The following is a 26,720-nucleotide window of genomic DNA, read 5'->3' on the forward strand; positions in this document are numbered from 1 at the left end:
AGAGGAAGAGAGAGAGATTTCAAAGGAAAGGCTATATGAAGACAAAGAGATAAGGCAGCTATCGAAAACCCTGGAAGATGCCCTGACCATACTGGCATCCTGAACTCAGACTTCCACCTTCCAGAACAGTGAAAAATACATTTCTGTCATTTAAGCTGCTCATGGTATGTTGTCATAGCTCCACAATAAGACAATGATAGCTTGTTTAGTTTGAAATTCTGTTTATTTTATTTTATGCATTTAAAAACACTCCAAGAATGGATCCATAGGCTTCACTGTGCTTCCAGAGGTTTCCAGGGCATCACAAAGTTTAAGAATCCCTGCCATGGGATCTTTTGAGTCATTACAAGAACATGGACTTTTATTCCAACTGGGAGAGGCAATCATTGGCGGGGTAAATGGAGATGTTACTTGAGATGACATATGTTTAAAGATCAGAGTGATTTCTGAGTTGAGAGTATTTTGTTGCTGTTGTTTAGTTGCTAAGTCATGTCCAACTCTTTGCGACCCTAGTGTCTACAGTATGCCAGGTTTCCCTGTCCTTCACTATATCCTGGAGTTTGCTCAAATTCATGTCCATTGAGTCGGTGATGCTATCTAACCATCTCATCCTCTGTCACCCACTTCTTTTGCCTTCAATCTTTCCTAGCATCAGAGTCATATCCAATGAGTCAACTCTTCTCATCAGGTGGCCAAAGTATTGGAGCTTCAGCTTCAGCAACAGTCCTTCCAATGAATATTCAGGGTTGATTTCCTTTAGGATTGACTGGTTTGATCTTGCAGTCCAAGGGACTCTCAAGAGTCTTCTCCAATACTGCAATTCAAAAGCATCAATTCAATTGTCAATTCAATTTGAATTGCCAAAGTTGTGAGTATATTTGGGGCAAATATACATGATCTCCTACCAAGGAGACCAGTTAGCAAGCTACTGCAATAATCCAAGCAAGAGATGATGATGGCTTAGGTTAGGGTGGTAATTTTTATGTTTTTTCCCAGGTCAAACAATAACTACTTAATGAGAGGCTGACAAGGCCAAGAGTGAGAAATCACCAAGGCGTTAAAGCCTACAGAGATCATTGAGAGGTGACTATAGAGTGTAGCCAGGAAAGAGACAGCAATTATAGCAGAGTAGCTGGGTACTTATTTCTATAAACAGCAATCCTTTCATCATTAAAACATTATAAAAAAACCATTTATGTGACAGCCTAATGCAGACAAATGAGACAGTAGTATTAGCAGTAATTAATCCCAGTTAAATCCAGTCAGAGTACCTGGGAACACCCTGCTCTCAACTCCCCACCCCTCTCCTCTTCCTCCCTAAAGCTCCCATCATTTGAGGTTAGCTCTTCCTGATAAGATCAGGCTCTTTCAAAACCAATTCAACAGGCAAAACACATTAGCAGCCTCAGCTAGGGACCCAAAGATGGAGATGGACTTCAAAAGAACCAGACTCCAAGTGGGAAGTGAGGCACACACTCACAACCTGCAAAATAGCTTCAGCAGGAACTATTGCAGACAAGAAGGATTCCAAGAGCTTGGGGGAGGGAGAAAGCGCTATTGGGTGGGGGGACCTGGGATGCTTCACTGTCGGAAGGGGCTTTGCCTGACCCTGGAATGATGAACTATTTGGGAGCTTCCTTCAAACGAGGAAGATATCTTAGTCATCTTTATAATTCCCATGTCTGGTTTACACCTGTTGCCCAGTGGAGGGCATTGAAGAGAGTAGACCCTCAAGGTAGGGGTCATGTATAAGCAAAGACAGTGAAGAAGGGACACAGGGACATTCAGATGACCAGGCTACTACACAGTTTATGTCAGGGTCAGCCAACTGCAGACTGTCGACAAAGTCCAATGGGCTGCCTGTTGTACAGCCTGAAAGCTAAGAATGGGTTTACATTTTTCAAGGGTTGAAAAAAAAAGAAGATATATCTCAATTGTTTTAGTTTTAATATTGAAATTCAGATTCAGTGTCCATAAAGTTTTGTTGGAACACCGCCATGCCCATTCATTTATATATTGTCTGCAGTTGCTTTGGTGTGACAAGGGCAGAAGTGAGTACTTGTGACAGGGACCATCTGGCCCACAAAACCTGAAATACTTACAATCTGGCCTTTGATGGAAAGTTTGCCAAACCCTGGTGTGCATGAATGACTTGCCCCAGAATTATGCAGTGCACAACCTATGACACCAGACAGGCAGCCCTGGTCTGAGATTTTAGTCCCCGCTCTGGGTTGGTTTCCACCTTGTGTGCCCTTTACTTAGGCCAACACTTTACCACTCTGCTCCACTCATGTGCCTTCTTGAACATCACGGACTGTGCACATACTGATGAGACTGCTGGGAAGTCTCCTAGCAGGTAATCACATGCGAGGATCCCCTCTTATCCTTCAGGACTCTGTTCAGATGACCTCTCCACAGAGAAGCTTTCCTTCACCATTCACTTAAGGGCCTGACTTCTCTTCTTCCCACCATTAATTGCTCTCTGAAATGGCCTGTGTGTGGATTTGTAAACTTGCTTATATTCATCTTCCCCATTAGAATACAAGCACCGGAGAGGGAACCTTGGATCTTGTCACTGCTGTATCTCCAGCCCTGGAACCACCCACGTAACAAGAGCTCAACAAATGTGTCTCAAATGAATTAAGAACGCTATGCTAATAGAATCAATGGACATGAGTTTCAGCAAACTCAGGGAAATAGTAAAGGACAGGCAAGCCTGGCATGCTGCAGTTCATGGGGTCACAGAGTTGCACACAACATAGTGACTGAACAACAGCAACAATACTAATAGAAATCTTTAAAATACCCAGGGACAGAAGACTCTATGACATTATTCTATTTTTTAAATGTCCTAAGCTGGAATCCAGAATGGAGAGCTCCAGCTTTAAATTATATTTTATTTATAAAATAACAGCTACTGAGGAAATTGCACATTTCATCATTCCACGTCCATTCCATAAAATGTTGTGTGAGAAAGACCTTACAAAATTTAATGCCAAGAAAATTAAAATGTTGACACTCCTTACCAACACCTACTCTTGCTGACTATAAGACTAAGAGAGTCGTCACATTTCTCTTTCTGACTTGGCTTCCAGGAAGCTGATATGTTATTCTATTTTTATATATGCTTGAAATCTTTCTCAAAAAAAAGTGAAAAAAAAATTCTTCCTACAGCCAACTGACCACTCAGGTGTAAAAGCAAAATGAAAACATTTTAAGCAAAAAGCAAACAAAAGCCATGGGGAGACACCAGGGCAAATCACAAGACTCGTGTCATTCCTGTTTTTCTGTGTCTTCTGCCAAAACTGGAGATTGGGTGTAAGAAATAAAGACCATCTCATAGAAAAACATCACAGTACCCAGGACTCTTTCAGTTGCAAGTGTCAAAATCTAAATTCAGACTCATTTAAGAAAAACAAAACAGAATGTGTGGCACACAAAGCTGAAAAGTTCGAGGGGCATTCTCCCTTCAGGCACAGTGAGATTTAGGGATCAAATGGCTGTCTCTGAACCACAGCCTCTCTCAGAGCTGCTTGGTAGGTCTAACTTCACTCCCAGAAAAGGCTCTTTGCATGGCTGTAGGATCTCAGAATCCTCAAGGGTAGGACGATATAATTCATTCCCGCGAAGACTGTCAGGAAGCTATGATGACTCTGATTGGCCCAGCTTGAGTCACATGCCCTTGGGGAGCCAATCACTGGGGCCAAGAAGCTGGCGTCCTCTGGCCAACCTGGACAACTAGGGTAGAGCGGTGGCCATAGTCTTCTCAATCCAAACCATCAACCAAGCAGGAATACTGTGGAAGAGGAGAAGGAAAGTGAAAGTGAAAGAAAGTAAAGTCGCTCAGTCGTGTCCGACTCTGCGAGCCCATGGACTGTAGCCTACCGGGCTTCTCTGTGCATGGGATTTTCCAGGCAAGAGTACTGGAGTGGGTTGCCATTTCCTTCTCCAGGGGATCTTCCCAACCCAGGGATAGAACCCGAGTCTCCTGCATTGCAGGCAGACGCTTTACCCTCTGAGCCACCAGGGAAGCCCCTAGAGGAGAAGGAGGATTCCCACAAAGAAAGAGATGTTGGACAACACACAGGGCACATGGAATGGGGCTTAGTGCTCGGACCTCTCTTCCACACTAGACTGTAGAGGGACTGAAGTCAGGAAACTGACTCTGTGGGGTAGAATCTGGCAGATAGGCACCCAGTCAAAGATCGTGGCACTCAGGAGCTGTCCTTTCTGTCGGTCTTGAATGTTATTATATGACTTAAGGTAAGAAACAAGGCCACTGACTATACCACTCAGAACCAAGAAAACAGTTCAGAACTGGGGATGAAATCAATACCAGGAGTCCTGCATGGGAGGCAAGAGCTTTGATGCAGGGTCAGCCCCAGAGCCCAGGGACTGTTGAAATTCAAGGCTGCATCGGCACTGAAGGAAGCAACAGATGGGGTGACTGGTATCAGCACCATCTCACCTGCCTGGGTCCAGGCCCTGGAAGCCAGCCACCAGGCAACCTCAGTACATTTTGCACTGTGTCCCTGGGGACATCCGAGGTGGCAGGGGCAGGAGCTTTATGTAGATGTGCGCAGTCAGGAAGGATATCAGGAATCTTCACACAGGAAAGAGAACGAGAGAGATGCAATAAAAAAAAGCAACTGGGGCTCACATTAGCCCTGTTCTGCCTCCCCTCTCATGTTAGTTTCCCCCTCTTCCATCCAAGAGGCCCACAGTTTTCTCACCTGCAGAAACGGTAGAGTAGCAGCATGTGCTTCATGGGGTGATTGAGTGGAGTGAAAGACACAGTTGATGCAATGCAGTTAGCGCTGCACCTGACACAGTCAGCATTATTTTTCAATATTTATAGTCATGGTGATACTAGATGCGCACTGGGGGTGAATGAATGAAGGAACAGATGAATTCTTCCAGGTAGCTATGTGTCTCCCTTCAAAATGACATATCCCCCTGACTTATACAAAGACGAGTTCCTCTCATTATTTTTCTAGTTAACTGGAAAAAAAAAATCCAATTTGAGCAAACTCTCCATCCACCTCTTGTTTCATCCTGTGCAAATGGCTTCCTTAATTAAAAGATCTTAATCACAGCCCAGCTTTTCCCACAGAGCTTTCCAAGGGGAGGCACGCTCTGCCAGGATGGGTCCTGCAAAACATCGGAGGGAGGGAGTCACCTGCCTCTGCAGGCACCTTGGGAACTCCCAGCACTGGGCTCCCTCTCCCCCAGTCTCAATCTCCACCCGTACCTGGCATCAGTCGACTCCTCCCTCTTCTTAACAATCTTCATTTTCTTTGAGACTCTCTGTCTTCTTCACCGTTCCTCTACCTAGGCCTATCCTGGTCAGTAGGTCATCCTGACCTCTGTGTTCCCTCCTTATCTCCCTCTTTCAGTAGATTCTTCATGTTGAGGCTGGTGGCAGGTGCTGCTTTCACAGCCTTTGGACTTGGTTACTATGGAAACTCCTTTATTGCTCACTTGATGATGCATCCTTGGATAATTTCCACCTAGGGGCCTTTCCTCTGGTCCCTCCTTACATCTTGCTCAGACCCAAGCCTTTTCTATTTCCTCCTTCAAGATACAGATATACAGTCTCAAATTTCCCTTCTCCAAGATTTGATTGTGGTCATAACAATAACAACAAACAACAATGATAATGACAATGATTTCTAAGTCCTCCCACCTTGCATAGAACTCCATCCAACCTCCAGCTTCTGAGGCTATCACTGGCATGGTACATTGAGCCCCAGCTGACCCGTGACTGTGCAGCAATCCTTAGGGAGCCCCCACCACCATGAATCTGTCCATATCTGTCCTTATCTGCCCTCCCTGCAAGTAGTCAGGCGAACAGTAGCCAAAATGGGGTTGGCTTTCCATGGAGTCATATTTGAACAGTCTATGACAGCTTCACTTGACTGTGAAGTTTTGCTTTAGGCCAAAGTTGTGGCCTGAACATAGTTTATAAAAAGAGATGGTTTGGTCCAGATGTCCAAGAGAATGTGGATTGCGGGTAACCTGAGGCAAGGATTAAAGCTAAAGTCACGGAACTGGTTGTTGAGCTCTGGGCACTGAGCAGGTGGAAGGACCCTCGTTTCCAGAAAGGCCAGTGGGACCTGGAGAGCCTCTTCTGGATAGATACGAATGGTGGATGGGCCACCAGGGAGTGTGAGTCAGGAGGAGTGGGGAAGGAAAAGACAATATTTTCAACTTAAAAAAGACCATAGAGATCTCCTATTCTGGAATTTTTCACGTAGTTTTTGAGCCTCAGAAACTTCTTCAAAGAAAATACTTTGCAAAAACCCCAAACAGATGTTCTCTGATTTACTTCATCCTCTAGTTCAGAAAGGCCTTGTCTTGCTTATAGAAATCATAATTTTATAGGTCAGAGATGGTGGAATAGGGGCAATTTCATGTGATTCAAAGGAGAAGGCAATGGCACCCCACTCCAGTACTTTTGCCTGGAAAATCCCATGGACGGAGGAGCCTGGTAGGCTGCAGTCCATGGGGTCGCTAGAGTCGGACACGACTGAGCGACTTCACTTTCACTTTTCACTTTCATGAATTGGAGAAGGAAATGGCAACCCACTCCAGTGTTCTTGCCTGGAGAATCCCAGGGATGGGGAAGCCTGGTGGGCTGCCGTCTATGGGGTCGCACAGAGTCGGACACGACTGAAGCGACTTAGCAGCAGCATGTGATTCAAACTAATAGAGATGCTTCAGGATACATTTTTATGAATTTCTACCAGCACTGGCAGCCTCACCACTCACTTTAAGGAACCACAAAGTCTGCACTGGGTTCATTGTCCTTTTCCTTCTGTGAATGTCAAACAAACTTGCAGCCTTGGTTCGGATGGTGGTTTTGCAGTCATTACCAGAACACGATAGAAGGATAAATACAGGCTACACTGTGGAACATGAGCAGGTGTGTTGAGAATCCACATTGTCCCAGAGACAAACAGGGAAAATGTGTGTATTCCTGCTGCTGTCATTTCTTTCCCACCTGCAGCTATATTTAGAGAGAGCTGTTGTTAATAATTTGATACATTTCCTTCCAATCTTTTTTTCAAAAATAAATAGAAATACAGTGATAATATAAGTAAATGTATTTTTAACAAAATTAGAGTCACATATACCTATGGAGTTGGTGATGGACAGGGAGGCCTGGCGTGCTGCAATTCATGGGGTTGCAAAGAGTCAGACATGACTGAGCAACTGAACTGACTGACTGACTGATACCTATTGATTATTAATTTTTTTTCACTCAATAGTACATTGTGACTGGTGTGGGTTGCCATGCCCTCCTCTAGGGGATGTTCCTAACCCAGAGATCAAACCTGCATTTCTTGTCTCTTGCATTGGCAGGCAGGTTCTTTATAAGTAGTGCCACCTGGAAAGCCCCATATTGTGACTATGTGTTTATATCAGCAAATATACCTCTAACATCAATACTCTCAATTACTGTGCAATGATACATTGTACAGTATAAGTAATAAACTATTTGGCCATATGCTAATTGATGTACATTAAGGCTTTTTTCCCCTTTTTGTTATAAACATCATGTTGATAAAAAGTCCTTATACACATATCTCTGCTTATTTGCCCAATTATTTCTTTATAAAAGTGGAATTGTTGATCCAAAGCACTATGCACTTGTGTGGACACTGTTGGTTAGCTGACCAAACCCCCATGCACAGTCCCAATTCCTAGTCACACTGTATACTCACTATGGCTTTTATTTTCTGTATCTGATGACATCTGGGGTCTTGCTGACTTTGGAAAGACTGCCCTCCTCTTTCAGGGTTCAGTTCAGTCACTCAGTTGTGTCCAATTCTTTGCAACCCCATGAACTGCAGCATATCAGGCTTCCCTGTCCATCACCAACTCCCAGAGCTTACTCAAATTCATGTCCATCAAGTTGGTGATCCCATCCAACCATCTCATCCTGTGTCACCTCCTTTTCCTCCTGCCTTCAATCTTTCCCAGCATCAGGGTCTTTTCCAATGAGTCAGTTCTTCACATCAGGTGGCCAAAGTATTGGAGTTTCAGCTTCGGCATCAGTCCTTCCAATGAATATTCAGGACTGATTTCCTTTAGGATTAGCTGGTTGGATCTCCTTGCAGTCCAAGAGATTCTCAAGAGTCTTCTACAAACCACAGTTCAAAAGCATCAATTCTTCGGCCCTCAGCTTTCTTTATAGTCCAACTCTCACATCTGTTAGCTACTTCTTAATGATAGTATTCACTTCTTATTGGTAGTAAAGGATTCACCTGCAAGGGCAATTTTTAAATAGGAACCAACCCACCCAGAGCTCACACCCCACCACCTCCTTTGTTGGGCTTTCTCACTCGGAGTCCCTTTCCACCTATCCTAATACCTGAAGTCCAGGTACCAGGCAACCTGGGACAGACCCTGGGTCACAGAGCCCACTGAGCTTATTCAAATACCGATCTAAGCCACTGACCTGGCCTCAGCCATTCCTTCCCGTGCAGATTATAGTCATACTCACATATGCCCCTTTGTCACCCTGCCTCCTGACTGACCCTTGTTCTTCCCCATGTAGCCTGTCCCTTTCTCTTAGGGACTATGATTTAGTCTTTTCAATGACAATCATCTCCTGATCCTGTTGACCTTAATTTTCTCTTAATATGTGCATGTGTGCTCAGTCATGTCAGCTGAGCCTATGAACTGTAGCCCACCAGGCTCCTCTGTCCATGGGATTCTCCAGGCAAGAATACTGGAGTGGGTTGCCATGCCCTCCTCCAGGGGGATATTCCCAAACCAGGGATCAAACCCAGGTCTCCTGCATCTCTTGCATTGGCAGGCGGGTTCTTTACCACTGAGCCACCTGGGAAGTCCTTCTATTAATACACTACATTTTAAAACACATGGGCAGGAGCATGAAGCACAGGCCTGCCCACCTCTGTTTCTTTTGTGGCCTGTGAGGAGCCTGCAGACAGAAAGTGCTTAGGCCTGGCAAGCTGCATATTTCAGAGTGACTCTTCTGTGGTAACAAGGGGATAGCTTGGGCCCAGCATTGACCTCTAACAGAACAGACATCAGTAGCCCCATACCCACCACCTTCTCTGGTTACATGTCTATCTGCCACTCCCTCTAAGGGAAGGTGGATGATCTGAATGATACCCTCTCCTGCCACATCTTGCCAGCTGGCTTTCCAAACACAGGTATGAACTCCAGGTGGGCAGGCTTCTTGAACCTGTACCTTGATGTAGTTCCAAATGCATGGCTTAGCTATATGGGCATGGACAGAAGTCAGAATGTGAAGGGAGCAAAAAGAATGTATTAGACCAAACAAGTTGGTGCTGTTAGAAACAGAGCAGAAAAAATTTTAAATCACAGATGTTGGAGTTAAACAACCTGAATTTGAATCCAGTTATGTTATTTGTGACCTTTGGAAAATTTCTTAGACTCACTGAAGGTCAATTCCTTCGTCTCTAAAGTGGAAGAAAAATAACCTATCTTAAAAGATTGTTATTAGATTCAAATGAAATCATACATATAAAGCACTCTATTAGTTAGAATTCTTTTAGTTGCAAATAACATAAATTAAGCCCTTCCCAAAAAAGCATATTAATTAATCACATAACCTGCTGCTGCTGCTGCTGCTGCTGCTAAGTTGCTTCAGTCATGTCCGACTCTGTGCAACCCAATGGACTGCAGCCTACTAGGCTTTTCTGTCCATGGGATTCTCCAGGCAAGAACACTGGAGTGGGTTGCCATTTCCTTCTCCAATGCATTAAAGTGGAAAGTGAAAGTGAAGTCACTCAGTCGTGTCTGACTCTTAGCGACCCCATGGACTGCAGCCTACCAGGTTTCTCCATCCATGGGATTTTCCCGGCAACAGTACTGGAGTGGGGTGCCATTGCCTTCTCCCATCACATAACCTAGAAGTCCAGAATTGTTAGTTTCAGGCAGCATTGGATCCAGGGTCTCTAAGGGCATGACTGGGGCTCAGAATTTCTCTCTGCTGCCCTTGACTTACAGTCCTTTGCAGAGAGATTTTCTTCATGTAGTGCCTAACTGGGCTTTGGAGACCAACAAGACTTCATCATCCCTATTGCTTGTGATCCCAGAAAATAAAGGATGATTTACCTACCTGGGTTTCAGTAGGAATCCTGGGACGTTCTCTGATTGATCCAGCTTGACCCATGTGTCAGCCATCAATCAATCAACTCTGTGGTGAAGACCAGCCATGTGCCTGGCCCAGGTGGGAATTAGGGGAGTAACACCAGAAGTGGACTGAGTGGTCGCATAAAAGTGGGGATGCTGAGGCCAACAGCCCTTGTCCATTACATGTTTTGCAGAAATTGAAGCTGAGTTTACAAAGTGACACCCTTTGGGGGAACTCTGGCCTATCGACATGTTCTGTGTGACTCACACAGAGTTGTCAGCACTGGATATTAACTGACCACATTAAATATTTCTGTGGGAACTATAAATCATCACAACTCTCATGAAGGGCAATGCAGCAATAACTATCTAAATTAAAATGTACATTCTTTTGACCCAGCAATTCCACTTCTAGGAATTTACCCTACGATTCATTCACACACATATAGTTCTGGGAAATGACTACATAGAAAGTTGTGAGTACAGTTTATAAGAGCAAAAGACTGGAAACCACCTAAATGCCCATCAACAGAGGATGAGTTGAAGGAAGCATGATAGACTGGTTCAAAGGAATTTTAAAAACAAGAAAACCTGAAAAAAAATATCCTAATGAACTGATATGGACCGACTTGCAAAATAATTTGTTGAGTGAAAAAACAAAGTTCAGCACAGGGCATATAGCATGATATGGCATGGCCCTGTTTTTAAAGAACTGAGGAACTCTGTGTATGTGAGTGTATGTGCTTGTGTGTGTGTGTGTTTGCTTTCATGTACTGGGAAGGATTCAGGAGAAACTGGTAACACTGGTTATCTGTGGGGGAAGAGAGCTGAAGGGGTAGGTCTCAAGGATAAAGTGAAAGGTCAGCTTTTCACTGAATACTGTAGTATTTGATTAGCTCCTACTTACATTATGTTTTTGAATCATATGAACATATTACCTATTTTAAAATAAAGTAGAAAACATTATTATCCAAACAAGGTAATGTTTAGTACCTTGTGTGGTCAAGGTTTATATCTGGAGTTCATACACAGCTGGAATCTCAAAGGAAAAGATCTCAACACATTTATCTGTTCGGCTTTTTCTCCACATCGCTAACCATCTAGGTGTTTAAGAAACACAGGATGGTTTCTGTGGGATGAAGTGAATCAGGGAAGGCTTCCTGACAGAAATTTCCAACAGGCTCTTGAAAGATGAATAAGTGCTGAGGGTGTACAGAAGGAGGTGGGGTTTCCAGGCAAAGGGAACAGCACGTGACTAAAGCCTCCGCATTGGCAGAAAACATTATGAGGGGGCCAGGCCAAATTCCAAGAAGCTGGAGGAGGATGTGTGCTAGGAGGGGCAAGACTTGGGAGGTCAGCTGGGTCAGGTCACCGTGAAGCACCCAGGCTCCACCCCATAGGCGATGTGACGTCGTCAATGTCCCGTGTCACAGTGTTCCCATGTCAGCAGGGATGAAGGGAACCAGGCCTGGCCAAACCACAGCCCTGGCAGCTAATGAAAAGGCCCAACACCCAGGGACCAAAAATGCCCCCTCTTTGGTGGCTTTATCTTCATCACAGACTGCGTTTGCGGCCTTCCAGTTATAGCATTCTGCCTTCAAAAGGAAGAAGCCAATTACCCCTGCCCCTTGCAGCTGGCTGCATGTAACCCTCCTCCTGCCAAGCCCCTGTCTACAGCCAGTGGAGCACGGTGTCTCCCAGGGCAGAGTCACCCCAGCCCATCCCTTCCTGTTTGCCACCCACAGCATCTCCTGTTTCTGGAAGGCACCAAATTTTGTAGCAAAGTTGGAAAGAAACCAGCTGTCCTGGAGCCTCACCCTTGGGCCCCAAGGCTCTCCTTGCCCTCCTCCACCTCCCTTCCCAGACCTCTCTTCTTGCAGATTCTGTCTACTCTTCCCTTCATATCTAGTCCCAGACATGAATTACCCTTGACCGCAAGGGAGACTGGGACAGCCAGATGCCCTGTCTGCCCTGCTGTCCCACCAAGGGACCAGGAACTAAAAACTCTCGTGAGAGGTGCTCTGTCCAGGGAGAATGTGCTGAGAAGGGGCGGCAGGTGGAGGGAGTGGGGATTCAGAAAAGGCCTCAGGACCCCTGCAAGCCCACCTCCCACACTGACTTCTGCTCAGGCGCTGAGCAAGTCCAGGCTGAAGCTGGAGATTTCCATGTTCTACAAGTTCAATCTGAAAGAAAGACTTAACAAGATACTTTCTCACTTTTAGAAAAATACATATGTAGTTCATAGTTCTTATTGATTATTTTTTAAATCAGAATCTAGAAGTAAGCAAAAGAGAGAAGGGGAATATAAAACAACTTGTGAACCCACTATCCTAAGACATTGATATTTATTGTTGTCTTTCAGTCACACAGTTGTCTCTGACTTTTTGCAACCCCATGAACTACAGCATGCCAGGCCTCCCTGTCCCTCACCATCTCCTGAAGTTTGCCCAAGTTCATGTCCATTGCATCAGTGATGCCATCCAGCCATCTCATCCTCTGATGCCCTCTGCTCCTTCTGCCGCCAATCTTTCCCAGCATCAGGGACTTTTCCAAGGAGTCAGCTGTTCACATCAGATGACCAAAACACTAGAGTTTCAGCTTCAGCATCAGTTCTTCCAACGAGTATTCAGGGTTGATTTCCCTTAAGATTGACTGGTTTTATCTCCTTGCTGTCCAAGGTACTCTCAAGAGTCTTCTCCAGCACCACAGTTCAAAGGCATCAATTCTTTAGCGCTCTGCCTTCTTTATGGTCCAGCTCTCACAACTGTACATGACCACTGGGAAGACCATAACCTTGACTATATGGTCCTTTGTTGGCAGAGGAATGTTTCTGCTTTACAACACACTGTCTATATTTTTCATAGCTTTCATGCCAAGACGCAAGCGTCTTCTGACTTCATGGCTGCAGTCACCATCCGCGGTGATTTTAGAGCCCGAGAAGTGGAAATCTGTCACTCCCTTCACCTTTCCCCTTCTATTTGCCATGAGGTAATAGGGCCAGATGCCATGATCTTAGGTTTTTTAATATTTAGCTTTAAGCCGGCTCTTTCATTCTCCTCCTCCACCCTCATCAAGAGGCTCTTTAGTTCCTCTTCACTTTCTGCCATTAGAGTGGTATCATCCACATATCTGAAGTTGTTGATGTTTCTCCCACCTATTTTGATTCCAGCTTGCAACTCATCCAGTCTGGCATTTCTCATGATGTGCTCAGTGTACAGGTTAAATAAACAGGGTGACAGCAGACAGCCCTGACATATTCCCTTTTCAATCTTGAACCAATCAGTTTGATATTTATTTTCTGGGAATAAATCCCTAAGTTGCTTTGTTTTGTTTTTCAAAAAATAGAATCATATGATGTATTCTCCTTTATAACCTGATTTTCCACTTACCAAATCATAACCATCTTCCTACAATAGTAGATATTCTTCTACAACATTATCTTTAATTAGCTTCACAGGACCCCACTGTTTAGATGCACCACAGTGTGACCAGCAGCCCCCCATTATGATTTTATCCCATTTTTTTGCACTTAAAATCAGTGCTCCAGTGAATATTTGTATATATGTTACCTTTTATGCTTGCTCAGTTATTTCCTCTATGATCAACTTCTGGAAGGAAAATTTCTGAAGGAAGGGCTTCTGCTCTTTTAGGCATTTGAGTTCTCCTGCCAAATGACAGAAATAAAGTTTATGAACAGAACTAAATCCCATCTCAGAAGCTTGTCAAAGGTATGGGTCCCCTGGATTGACCACACTTACGCTGGGGATTGGGAGGTGACCAGAGCCAGCAGAGCAGCCTCAAGGAAGGACAGAGAGCCACAGGGAACACATAAATTAAAAAAAATTATTGGAATATAATTGTTTTACAACATTGTGTTAGTTTCTGCTGCACACCATCGTGAATGAGCCATGTGCATGTTAAGTCCCTCACTCCTGTCCAACTCTTTGCAACCCTATGGACTGTTGCCTGCCAGGCTCCTCTGTCCATGGGATTCTCCAGGCAAGAATACTGGAGTGGGTTGCCATGCCCTCCTCCAGGGGATCTTCCCGACCTAGGGACTGAACAGACGTCTCTTAAGTCTCCTGCATTGGCAGGTGGGTTCTTGATCGCCTGGGAATCAGCCATATGTATATATATGTGGCCTCCCTCTTGATCCTCCCTCCCACCCCCCCATTCTACCCTACTAGGTTATCACAGAGCACTGAACTGAGCTCCCTAGAGCACAAGAATGAAGCCATATCAGGAACCTAGCCCATTAGACCAATAGCTTCATTTTCACCATGGTGATGCTTATGTGCTAAAGCGCTGCTTCAATCCTCATAAGTTCCCAAGGAGGTAGAACCTCTGTTTCCAGTTGAGGAAACTGAGGCTCAGATGAGTTTGAATGTCTGCTCAGTGTCATGAAGCTGGCAAGAGAAATGCCAGATCCACAGGAAGCCATCTGGTCCTGCCACATTCTGAAAAGAGGAGGGTGCTGACTGCAGTACAGCCCTCCCCTTATCCCCTACCTACAACTCCCCAGGTCACTGGCATAAACACAGGCCACTCAGAGTCAAGGGCAAGTTCCCAGGTGACTTCCTTACAGCAGCTCTCTGGGAAAAGCTGGCTTGAAGGGCTGGAATTCAAATTCAAACCATTTTAACGTGCAGTTGGTGGTGAGAGTGCAGACATTTGGGTCCTTAGACTCATAGATCTCTATCAAGTGCCTGATGGTTTCCAACAGAGGCTGGGAGGTCATGAGTTGTGTGGGCTGCTCCTCTCACTCTTGGACAAGAATCAGTGTCAGTTTTGATATTATGATTGCCATCTGCTGTGCTGTGCTATGCTCAGTTGTGTCCGATTTTTTTCAACCCCATGGACTGTAGCCCACCAGGCTCCTCTGTCCATGGAATTCTCCAGGCAAGAATACTGGAGCGAGTTGCCATTTTCTTCTCCAGGGGATCTTCCCAACCCAGGGGTTGAACCCATGTCTCTTGCATCTCCTGCATTTCAGGTGGATTCTTTAGCACTGAGCCACCAGAATGATTGGAACCAACTAAATAAACAACAGTATCTGAGAAGCCCACGTCAGTTTTTCCCTGCCCTTCTCATGCTTTCCCCTGTCCTTCTCACCTTAAGAATCTGATCCCCATGTAGAAACATAGCCTCTATTGTTGAAAGGTTGTTTCACTTGAGATGTAGCTTCCAGTTACAGGCAGAAATCCATGGGCAGACTCTGCCTAGGAGAAATATTCTTGTCACATAAGAATCCCTCTATTAATCAAAAATCACATTATGGCTTCGAGAATGAAGTTTCCTTTACTACTCTTTAATAATAAGCCCGAGATAAGATAAAATTGGTAATTGCACGTTCTCTTCTGATGGGAGATAATACAAAAGTGGTATAGAAATTTGGCTTAAAGGAGTATATTCACTTGGCTAATAGGCTTCCATTATGTGTCCTTTACTTATTCATTCATTACGATTTTGCCACGTATGGAAAACTTTAATTGGAAGTTACTTATTACATTGTTCCTAAATGTTAGCAGCAGAGGAAAGTTTTCGATAATCAAAGAAGGTTGAATGCAACAGAAGCCCAGGATTTTCTAGACAGTGAATCCAGTAAAAGTAGATCACTCGTACCAAGCACGGGTGACGGCCTTCTCCTCAACAGATGCCCTTCAAATCAGAGATTAAGGACCAGCTTCATGTTGACAAAGCTCAGATATTTTTCAGTGAAAGTACAATAAATGGATTCTAAATCATATATTGACATATGCATTTTGTTTCATTTATTACCCATATTTCAGAAGGCAGCTGTCCCTCAGCTACAGTCCACAGTCAAGGGAGAACAATCAGATGCAAGGAAATCCTATAGGTTTGTTTTGTGTGATTTTTACCAGCCTACAGGTTATGCCTTAATTACTGGCCATTAATCCCTATTAATCAATTAAATCATATTTACATTTCTGGCACCAGCATGATGAACTCAAGTAGCACTATCACAAGGGAATATTCCTGATCGAGAGGCAAAGCTCTACAAACACCTAGCATAACTTGTGTAACTGAAGTAGGAAGTGCAGTTCACCAGGCATTCTGTGGTTCCCATCAGTTCCAGCTGGGGTTGGGTCCTTCCCTGGGTCATATCTCACTGGTATGGACTCAGCATCAGGGGGTGTCCATATCCAGAGAGCTTTGTGAATGGTGTTTTGCTGGGCCTCGCTTACATTGCAAAACAGAAGAGTTGAAGCAGATTTGTTTGTTTAAATCATTCTTTAGCTTTGATTTTTTTTTTTTTCTCTAAACCTTTATTTTTTGAGCAGTTTAGGTTGACAGCAAAATTGAGGGGCATATACAGAGATTTTCCATAAACTCCCTGCTCCCACATACACATAACCTTCCCCATTTCCCAAGTGGTACATTTGTTACCATTATCCCTACATCCCTAGTTTACATTAGGGTTCATTCTTGGTGTTGCATATTCTATGGGTTTGATGTATCCACCATTATAATACAAAGTAGTTTTACTGCCCTAAAATCCTCTGTGCTCTGCCTATTCATCCCTCCCTTCCTCCAACCCCTGATCTTTTTACTATTTCCATAGTTTTGCCTTTTCCAAAATATCATATAGAGTTGGAATCATGCAGTATATAGCCTTTTCAGATTGGCTTCTTTCACTTAGTAACATGTATTTAATTTTGCTCCATTTCTTTCTGTGACTCAGTTGCTTACTTCTTTTAGCACTGGAAAGAATTCCATTGTCTGGATGTACTGCAGTTTATCCAGTTACCTACTAAAGAACATTTTGGCTGCTTCCAAGTTTTGGCAATTATGAATAAAGCTGCTAAAATAAGGATATGTTCATTTGCATTTGGAAGTATCTATGAGCCATACTCAATCTAGATCTACAAGGAAGGCTGGCAGACGTTTACCATCACCATCTTAGAGATGCCAGAGCCAGAGGATTCTGCTCGCCCCCAGCACCACCCAGCTAGTAAGTGGTAGATCTTGTCAGGAGCCCAATCTTCTGACCCCTCCTCCCCTACCCCAAAGCTGCCAACCACTTTGGAGGGACCCAGGTGGAAAGCCCTCTCTAAAGAGCAGATGATCCACTTTGGGCTAAATGGAAATTTGTAAATCAACTCCTCCCTTCAGATCTGGCATGTAACATTTATAGAGCTTGGATCCTTCCTCAGAGAAGAGTCTTGTGAAAAATACTTTCTGTAGTTAAGCTTGTGTCTAAGCTCTCCCTTCCCTTACAGGTCTCTTTAATGAAACCTCAGGAGATTGATAAAATGAGATGGTAGCTGCCCCAGTATACATTTTTATGGTGGCTCCTCCATCTCTCTTCCCCAAATCACCACCCTTAATTAAGAATACATGAGGACAGCACCTAGTCTTAGCACTGACAGGTGAAAAACCACACCAAATTAGAAAAAGCATCCCAGTGCAGGTTAACAAAACATGATTCCTCGGAGATTGTGAGGGGGAATCTAACATAAAACAAACTTAAGGGACTTCTCTGGTGGTCCAGGGGTTGGGAATTCTCCTGCCAATATAGGGGATATGGGTTCGACCCCTGTCCTGGGAAGATCCCACATGCCACAGAGCAACTAAGCCCGTGCACCACAATGAAGACTCAATGCAGTCAAAAATATTTTTTTTTTTTTAAAAAGGCAAACTTAAGGTGCTGTGGAGGTTCTTCCAGCTGCTAGCAGAGGCAGTGGAAATCAACAAGCTTTAGCCAGAGCTCCTGGGATACTCTGGCTTCTGTCATTTATTGACTCAACAAAGTTGAGTATGCTCCTTGCATCAATCAAAGAAACCACTGGCACATACATAATGGAGCTCACAGTCTGGGGTTGTGGGGGGCAGGGAGATGGCAGAAAAGTCATTAGAAGATTATAGAATAATCAGTGTTGGGAGTCACAGTCCAAATGGGATAGGAAGAGATGCCAGAAGGGCAGACCTCACCCAGATTGGAGGGCAGAGAGCTGGGAGAGCCTTATCCATGGGGTAGTGCTTGAGTTGAGTCTTGAATGATGGGTAGAGGCTATCCAGATGGTCAAATGAAGAAAGGCTGTTCTAGCAGGGACACAGCGTGTGCAAATGCACAGAAGCTAGAGGAACATGAGGCAGATATCATGGGAATGGGAAGGAACTAAAAAACCTGCCCAAGATCTTCAGCACCTCCAAGAGCCCATCCTTCCACTGGCAGAGTACTCCAGAACCTCATGAATGTTCACTGAACACGACCAGACATCACCAGAGCCCTGGGTACTCAGATGCTGTGCAGCTAGATCCTGGTTCAGGATTTGACACCGGAGAAAAGTCTGTGTGGAGCCCAGACCTGCCTGGGTCATGCCAGAGGTCCCCAGAGAACTTCCTGAAGTTCTCTCTCCCTCAGTTTCCTCATCTTGCAAACTGGATTAATTACACCTTCTCTGAAAAGTTTTCCTGAACATTTAAAATAATGCTTATGGCACACCTAGAACAAAGATGACTACTCCATGCATGGTCATTTCATTTCTGTTGCTATTATGGGGCATCTTGACTGGACTTGTGATGATCCTGGAACCACAGACAATGCCATCCATTCCACACTTGCCTGCTGAGTCTGAGTTAATGGCAGGTCTATGGGCTAACAGTGTGCATACCTCCAGAGACCCAGAGGTTACACTCTGCCAATAACAGGGCTTAACTCTCTTTCAAAGCCCACAGAATCCAGATACCACCATTTTTCTCTCCTTGTGCTTTTAAAGAATGCACCCTCCATTATTCAGTTCAGTTCAGTTGCTCAGTCATGTCCGACTCTTTGTGACCCAATGAACCACAGCATGCCAGGCCTCCCTGTCCATCACCAACTCCCAGAGTTCACTCAAACTCATGTCCATCGAGTTGGTGATGCCATCCAGCCATCTCATCCTCTGTCGTCCCCTTCTCCTCCTGCTCCCAATCCCTCCCAGCATCAGGGTCTTTTCCAATGAGTCAACTCTTTGCATGAGGTAGCCAAAGTATTGGAGTTTCAGCTTTAGCATCAGTCCTTTCAATGAACACCCAGGACTGATCTCCCTTAGGATGGACTGGTTGGACCTCCTTGCAGTCCAAGGGACTCTCAAGAGTCTTCTCCAACACCACACTTCAAAAGCATCAATTCTTTGGCACTCAGCTTTCTTCACAGTCCAACTCTCACATCCATACATGACCACTGGAAAAACCATAGCCTTGACTAGACGGACCTTTGTTGGCAAAGTAATATCTCTGCTTTTGAAGATGCTATCTAGGTTGGTCATAACTTTTCTTCCAATAAGTTTAAGTGCCTTTTAATTTCATGGCTACAATCACCATCTGCACTGATTTTGGAGCCCCCAAAAATAAAGTCTGACACAAAAAAGAATTGCAAAGGTAAATCTGTTGGAGGGAAGAACAATTCCACATTCTCAAGACAAACAGAAATGTTGTTGGAGTGTCTACCATTTGGATTGGCAGCACCACCTCCCTGCTGCCCGAAGATTTGAATCCGTAGTTTTCTTTCTCCATCTTTTCTCCCCTTCATGTGATTCCACTCTTACCAACCAATTTTAGTGCATCTTTTGAGGTAAGAAAATTAACTTTATTACAGGGATGATTGATCATGCCCAGTTTCCATTGCTACCCAATAGATTCTGCCATTAACTCAAAATGAGCCCTGGGGGCCCCATATCCCAGGAAAGCCCTCAGCTCCAGGCAACCTGGGATCATTGGGCAGCCTTGACTGGGTACCAAGCAGTCCTTATGAATCCCAACTCCACAATGTAATGTGACCTTGGGCAAATTACTGACCCTCTCTCACCCTTCATTCCTCATCTGTAAAACAGTGATACCATACCTATTACACAGTTGTGTGTGCTCATCATACAGTAGACAATAACTGAAGGACAGCTATTTTCTATTTTTAATATCATTATTCTCTCCCTTCTTGACTCTGAAGGGATGTCTTGTTGCTGAGTACATTCGCCATCCTCATGAAGAGACCACGCAGAGTCTAAGTCCTAAGCATGTGTTGGCTCCAGTCTCCCTTATAGGAACAGCAGCCTTCTATTCTATATTGCTGTCAAACTGTTGTGCCTCTCCTGCAAAAACCTGCAGAAGAAACACCCTCCTCCAGGAAGTCTTCCTAGGTGGACTCTGTGTCCAATTTCATTATTTTTTGGTTTCCCAGCAGGAAAAAGAAAACACACTTAGATGAGATACCAAGGAGAATTTTTATAGAGGGACCATTTATAGGAATATGAATAGGACTTAAAGAACCACCATTGGAAATCAAAGTCCCAGAGAGCAGCAGCAGCAGGAAGTTGTACCCACCCCTTGGCCTGAAGGGAATGGTGTTCTTGGAGCCTGGTGAGACCTCAGGCCAGGCTGAAATTGGCCAAACCCAGAAGCCAGAGGGCAAGGGAGCCTGGGAGATGCAGTATGTGCATGTCAGTTGCAACCCCAGAGAACAGGACAGGGAACCAAAGGGATCTGGGGCAGGGGCAGAAATGAAGACTAAAGCACAGCCCTGTTAGTCCAGCTCCTCCATTAGGCTCTGCAAACAGGATAACTGGGGAGGAATCTGCTATTTGTGAGACATACATTTTCCATTTGAGGATCTGTGGTGAAGGCTATGGTGTCGTACCCCACGACGTTCCCACAAACATTCAGCCTCGTCTTCTCCCTCTGGATTTCCCTCTGGGGCAGAGAGCTTGTCACTTATTGAGCACCTACCATGAACCAGGCAGTGAGCCCCGTTTGACCTGCACAACAATACTGAAAGGGCTTCTGGTTTGCAGGTGAGGAAACTGAGGCTCGTTGAAGCTGAGCCTTGCCCAGGGTCACTCAGCTAGAACTGTATCCAGCTCTGTCTGTGAAACCATCAGTTATGTCACCAGACTCCGTGGTTTCATGAAAGATTGCCAAGCCTGCCTCCCTCTACCCTGGCCAGCTGTCCACAGGTCTTATTCAGGCTTTTATCTATCTACTACAGGGTTGTTTGATGGGATCCACTCAGCCCTCACACCTGAACCCAATGTTAGATGCACCCAGACTGACAGGCACTCGGAGTGGCTGTTCGTTCTATTATCACCTCCCCGAATAGTGTTGAAGTCAACCCAACTGCACAATGCACATCCTTCACCTGAAACTTACCTTCCACGGGTGAGATGCCAGAATGAAGCCAAGATAAGCTCCGTCCTGGCCCGCAAAGGGCCCTGACTTCTCAGTCTCGGAAATGAGAGGAGATTTCTGCCACCCACAGTGATCCACCACATAGGGAACTCCTACACAAGAAAGGGGATTAAGAGTCAACGATCAAAACAGAACAAAGCGAGATGACAGGTGTCCACTACTGGATAATTTAATGTCTTTTAAAAATAAGCAAGATTCTCATCTCCATAGAAGCTTTTGGATGTAATTCTGCCTGAATTGGGGAAAGGAGAGAAGATGGGCCAGAGTCCCTCCAGCTTTCATTCTGAGTTGCATAGTGAGTGAGTTCAGTGTTGGTATGAAGAGGCAATGGCTTTCTGTTTTCAACAGGAACACTGGGCAACCTTGAAAAGCTGTGCCCTCCATCCCCCTGCCTGTGAACATAGCCACTGGGGCTTCCTGGTCCCCGTTTCAAGGCCCTTGCCCATCTCCTGCTATCTAGCCTCCATCTTTCCTGCTGCAGGACCGGCAGCCCATTTCCTCTATTCCCAACCTTGTGGAGATGGAGAACAGCTGGGCCTTGATCCTCCGGAGAATAACTTTTCAGAGATTTGTTTGAGTGGAAACACCAGGGTCCTGAGGAATTTTCCCCTTTGTTTGAAAACGAATGATTTCCTCCTTGGCTGCTCTGAGGGGTTTCCACCTGAGTTGTGGTAACTTCAAAGGCTCCCCATGTTCCTGCTGAAGAGGCCAGAGGCTCTCTGGGGTCTCCTCCCGCTGCTTCTGCTCAAGGCCCTTCGGCCTCTGCCTCGAACCCACCCCTCAGCAGCCTGAATCAGGGCCCCAAGCACACTTGTGATGGGCTAGATGACTGCATCTGCACAGATGTGTACCGAGGCTTGTGTTTGGGAGTGCGTCCAAGATGCATCCAAGATGCATCGCTCTCTTTGCCCATTAAGAATGAGCCTCAGAGAGCAGAGAGACAGGAGGGGAGACAGCTTTCAGCAGAGTTTGCTCAGTTTCAGTTTGTAATAAGTATTTATGACCAAGTTACAACAAGTCCTGAAAAAGAAGCTTTTCATGGAAACACAGATACTTACTGTTGTGTTAATTACAGGCCTCTACTGGCCCTTCCAATATATGCTCTATGTTCTTTTTTAACGCTTTCCAGTGATTCTTTTCTTCCTTTTTTAAAAACCGTGCCCAAGGAGCAGCTGTTTTCTATATGCAGCTGGGCCCTGCAACAGACAACTGTTTCTCTTTTAGCAACTTTGTCAAGCTTATTGTGAGATTAATCTGACTGCAGGTGTCAGGTAAAAGCAGAACTCTGTTTGCAAAAACCAAGAATCCTGTGGAGGGTGAGGGGGGAGGCCCAGGAGTCAGAAGACACGTTGGTCAGAACTCAGGAAGCTCAAGAACCTGCAAGCCAGGCCTGGGATGGCCACATCCACCCTTCCCTGGCTGCAGGGCGACACCACACTTCCGTCAGGGATGCCTGGGTCCTGGAGAAAGATTCTTTGCAAGTTGAAGAGCAGAGCCTTTTAATTGCCATGTCCCCAGTGACATAAAATCTCACAAACAACCTCCATAAATCACACCCTGACAGCTACCGGGCTTGTCCAACGCTAAACACAAGTGGACTCTTCTTTTAAGTCAAGACTTAAGTTGTAGGGAGCACCATCACCCTTCAGCAAACATCTGTAGTTCATCTTATCGTTTGAAGAAATATATGAGTTTCACTGTCTTTTTTTTTTTTTTCCTTTAAGCCTTTTGCAGCTTCTGCTCCTTGATTTCTTTGAAGACCATCTGCTCCATATAAAACTGGGGGTGGGGGGCATGCCGTGCAAAGGGAACATTTGGGAGCTGTACAGGCTGTGAGAAAATGCAAACACTGCAAAAACTGTATCAGCATCACTGGACAGACCACTTGTCCTCCTGAACCCCTGACCCTCAGTGAGTGTTGGACTTGGGACTTCACTGGTGGCTCTGGCTGCCGTGTGTTCTGGTTCTGCTTCATGGCCAAAATTAAAATCCCAGGGCTGGTGATTTTGAGAAACCTCAAACCTGGAAAATACATGCTGGGGTTGACCTCCAACACTTCCCTAAAAATACCCTGTGGACAGCAGAATGCAAAGGGGGACCCGGGTGCCTTGGGTGATGTTTCTCGCAAGCACGGCAACAAAGGCCCCTGTCTCGGGAGCGTATGTCATGGCATGATGTTACCACAGGGGGGTAGAAGTCATGCACTTGGCCGTCCTCTCTGAAAAGCAGAGGGGAAAAGAAACCAAGCTCTCCGATGCAAAGAATGGCAGCAGGTCTTCCTGTCCCGCTGCCGGTCCCTCCCCCCAACCCCAGCCCCAACAGAGGTGTCGGAACTGAAGCTGGCTTCTCAGAGGCACCAGATGTTGAAACATTTGACCCCTGAAACCATCGCCACCCCCAGCCATGCCTGGCTGGGTTTCCTCAGCCCTAACGTAGCCCAGGCAGCCTGCATTGTCAAGTTCCAGGAGTACTGCTCCACTTGCCAGGAAATGAATTTAAAGGATGCTTTAGAAAACCAGAGCAGTGCCTGTTTTGCCATGGAAGCAAAGCTAAAACAGTGATGATGACTGAGATTATAACACCAGCTCTTCCTTCCCCCACATAAGTTTCTGTTCTTTTTATATGTTGACCAGAGAGGTCCTTATAAATTCCAAAGCTTCCAACAGCCAGTTTCATTTTCCCATCTGCCCCACAAGCTCCAAAATGCTTTAGTTAAACTGATTAAAGCATTTACAGTTAGCATCCGTGTTATTAGCAGTATTAGTTTTATTGCTAGAATTTACAGAAAAGTTTTGTGAAGTTCAAACTCAGTCCTTTATGGGGTCCTCCTGTTTTTACTTCTCTCTGGAAACACACTAAACACACACACACACACACACAGATTTTAAGCAATGAAACAAGCCACAGGTTTTTAAGGCTCATTTGAGCCTTTGCCCCTGAAAAGATGGATTCAAGCATCATTGGTATTTTTGTGGTTTGTCATGGAAGGCCCTTCACTGGCTGAGAGTTCAGCTTCCAGCTGGATACCCTGGCCAGGTCTGACTTTGCCCACACTTAGAAGGCGGTGTCGGAGAAGGCAATGGCACCCCACTCCAGTACTTTTGCCTGGAAAATCCCATGGATGGAGGAGCCTGGTAGGCTGCAGTCCATGGGGTCGCTACTAGTCGGACACGACGGAGCGACTTCACTTTCACTTTTCACTTTCATGCATTGGAGAAGGAAATGGCAACCCACTCCAGTGTTCTTGCCTGGAGAATCCCAGGGACGGGGGAGCCTGGTGGCTGCCGTCTATGGGGTCACACAGAGTCGGACACGACTGAAGTGACTTAGCATAGCATAGCATAGCATAGAAGGTGGTGTAAGGCCACCTTCATGTAGCATGGGGCTCTCACTCTCCCCATCCCTCCTCCCAACAGGTCCAGTGGAAAGCCCAAAGCAAGTAAGCATGAAGACGCCTTTAAACAACAGCACAGATTTACCCAACTCTGTCAAGCCTGCAGATTTACAGGACAGAGGAAATTTTACCCGAGGCGCGCAGTGGGTGGAGGGAGGACTTTTTGTGTCAATCACCTCCTACAAGGTCAGAAAATAAACTTGCTTGCAGTTGTTAGCCACTTGGTGGAGATGGCAGAGAAGCCGCTTTAAACAGTTGATTCAGCATTAAAAGTGGAGGGAGTAGGAGTTACGGTAAGTCTTCCTCCCCTGCCCCCGGTCAGAGCCGCTCTTCTCTCTGAAGGCTGCCTCCGAAACCCTCAAGGTGCGCGGTGCCCGACGCGCGGTGCTCTGCGATTACGGCCATGATTTGTTGGAGCACTTTTATGTAGAAGCGCCTGCATCTGAGGTCTGTAGCGCACCTCTTTGACAGTTCCAGATGTTGTGAAGATGAAATACCTCCTGCTTGAGGAACTGTGCAACTAGGAGGCCCGAAAGGTGTTCTGAATGCAGTTTAAAAAGGCATCCATCTTAAAATAATTTCAACATCTCACTCGTCTATTTATAAGCACCGTCAGGTGGCTTGATGGGTTTTTTTGTTGTTGTTCTTTATTTTTTTTTTTTTTTACCCTCTCAGAGTATTTCAAGAGGGTTGCTTTTACATCAGGATATTTTAACCAATGACACTTCCGCCTGGGACTACCTGTTTAACCTGCCTTCCAACACTGCGGATATCTTTCTACATCAAGCTTGAGGCAGAAGGGCCTTCTCGTCTTTCCATTGGGTCCATCACTATCAACAGGGCCTGACGCTGGGAGGAAGGTGGAACTGTCCAGGCCTGGATCAAGCAAGATTCATTGGAGAGAAGGCCAAAAAAAGCCCCACTTATCCCTCCAACCTCATAACTCACCACGCTGTCAACCTCTGCAAATAGGAAGGAGACCTGACCTTTACCAGGACTTTGGAGTGGTCTCTGAGCTTAAGTTTCCCTGGTTAAAAACCTGCTCTGGAGACCACCCTTTAGAAGACCTATCTCACTAGTCCTGATGCAGAGTAATGTTATTCTTGAGTCATTAAACTTCACTCTCAGGAAGAGTCAAGAACAGAGCTAAGCTGTAAATCACAGCCCTCTGGAATGGATTTGTGCAGAATGGACCGACCAGAGCATTCCTGCCTTGCTGGATCAAGCATGGTAAAGAGATTATGGAAGGTAAAATTCGGCTAAACATGACTTGTTTTGACTTCCTACATTCTTGGTTGCCTGTCTCTCTATGAAAGGTTAAGACCTAGGAGGGAAATAGCATCCATGCTTGGAATCACTCTCACTCCAGACAACATTTCCTACTCAGATGGTCCATAGGTGTGACTGTGCAAGCTCACGCCGAGGAATTTGATCCCATCAGATTGATATTTTTCATCTTGTGGTTTTACTTGGTCGCTCTCACAAAGCCACCAAAACAGAAGGCAGCAAACCCCGAAGCTGAACTTGTAAATCACTGTTCACATGTTTGCCACTTCATGTGGTTGAAATTAGCCTTTCCTTCTCCCTGATGCCATTAGATGAGTCCTAAAACAGCAGTGACATCATCTCAGCTTATCTTCTTGCCTCTTCCCAAAATCCTTCAATCCATTTGGATAAGGGTTTCTCAAGCTGCAGTTTCTTGACACATTTCATCTTGTGGTCCCAATATCCAATTAAAAAAAAAAAAAAAGATTTTCTCACACCTTCCTGCTCATTTGACCACATATATCCTCCAGCCTGCTGGAAGAAGGGAATTCTAGAGATGAGAATGATAATATACACTGTCAGCATCACTGTCCTCTAACCACTGGGAGCCCTCTTACTTTCTGGAATGTAGGTTTTTCAGAGCTGCTTCCCTGAAAGAACATGATGGCTGGTACCCGGGCTGTAGAAGCAGGTCAGCATGTGAGAAGGCCAGGATGCCGTGACAGAGGGGCCTATACCTGACTCC

The 26,720-nt window shown here is 45.3% G+C and overlaps 1 long non-coding RNA gene across 4 annotated transcripts; it reads right to left on the reverse strand.

Moving 5' to 3' along the window:
- Positions 1–820: 820 nt before the first annotated feature.
- On the reverse strand, positions 821–23,587 carry LOC129646539 (uncharacterized). Of its 4 annotated transcripts, none has more exons than XR_008712015.1 (7): positions 22,374–23,587; positions 21,277–21,407; positions 15,244–15,350; positions 13,701–13,795; positions 4,734–5,001; positions 4,469–4,603; positions 821–3,796 (listed from the first exon to the last, which is right to left on the reverse strand). It is a non-coding gene; the product is annotated as an uncharacterized LOC129646539 (long non-coding RNA). The 4 variants fall into 4 exon arrangements; XR_008712013.1 differs by having other exon boundaries at positions 21,827–23,586; XR_008712014.1 differs by lacking the exon at positions 22,374–23,587 and having other exon boundaries at positions 4,734–4,880; positions 21,277–21,819.
- Positions 23,588–26,720: the final 3,133 nt, after the last annotated feature.

This window comes from Bubalus kerabau, chromosome 3, assembly GCF_029407905.1.
Source record: "Bubalus kerabau isolate K-KA32 ecotype Philippines breed swamp buffalo chromosome 3, PCC_UOA_SB_1v2, whole genome shotgun sequence".
NCBI lineage: Eukaryota > Metazoa > Chordata > Mammalia > Artiodactyla > Bovidae > Bubalus > Bubalus kerabau.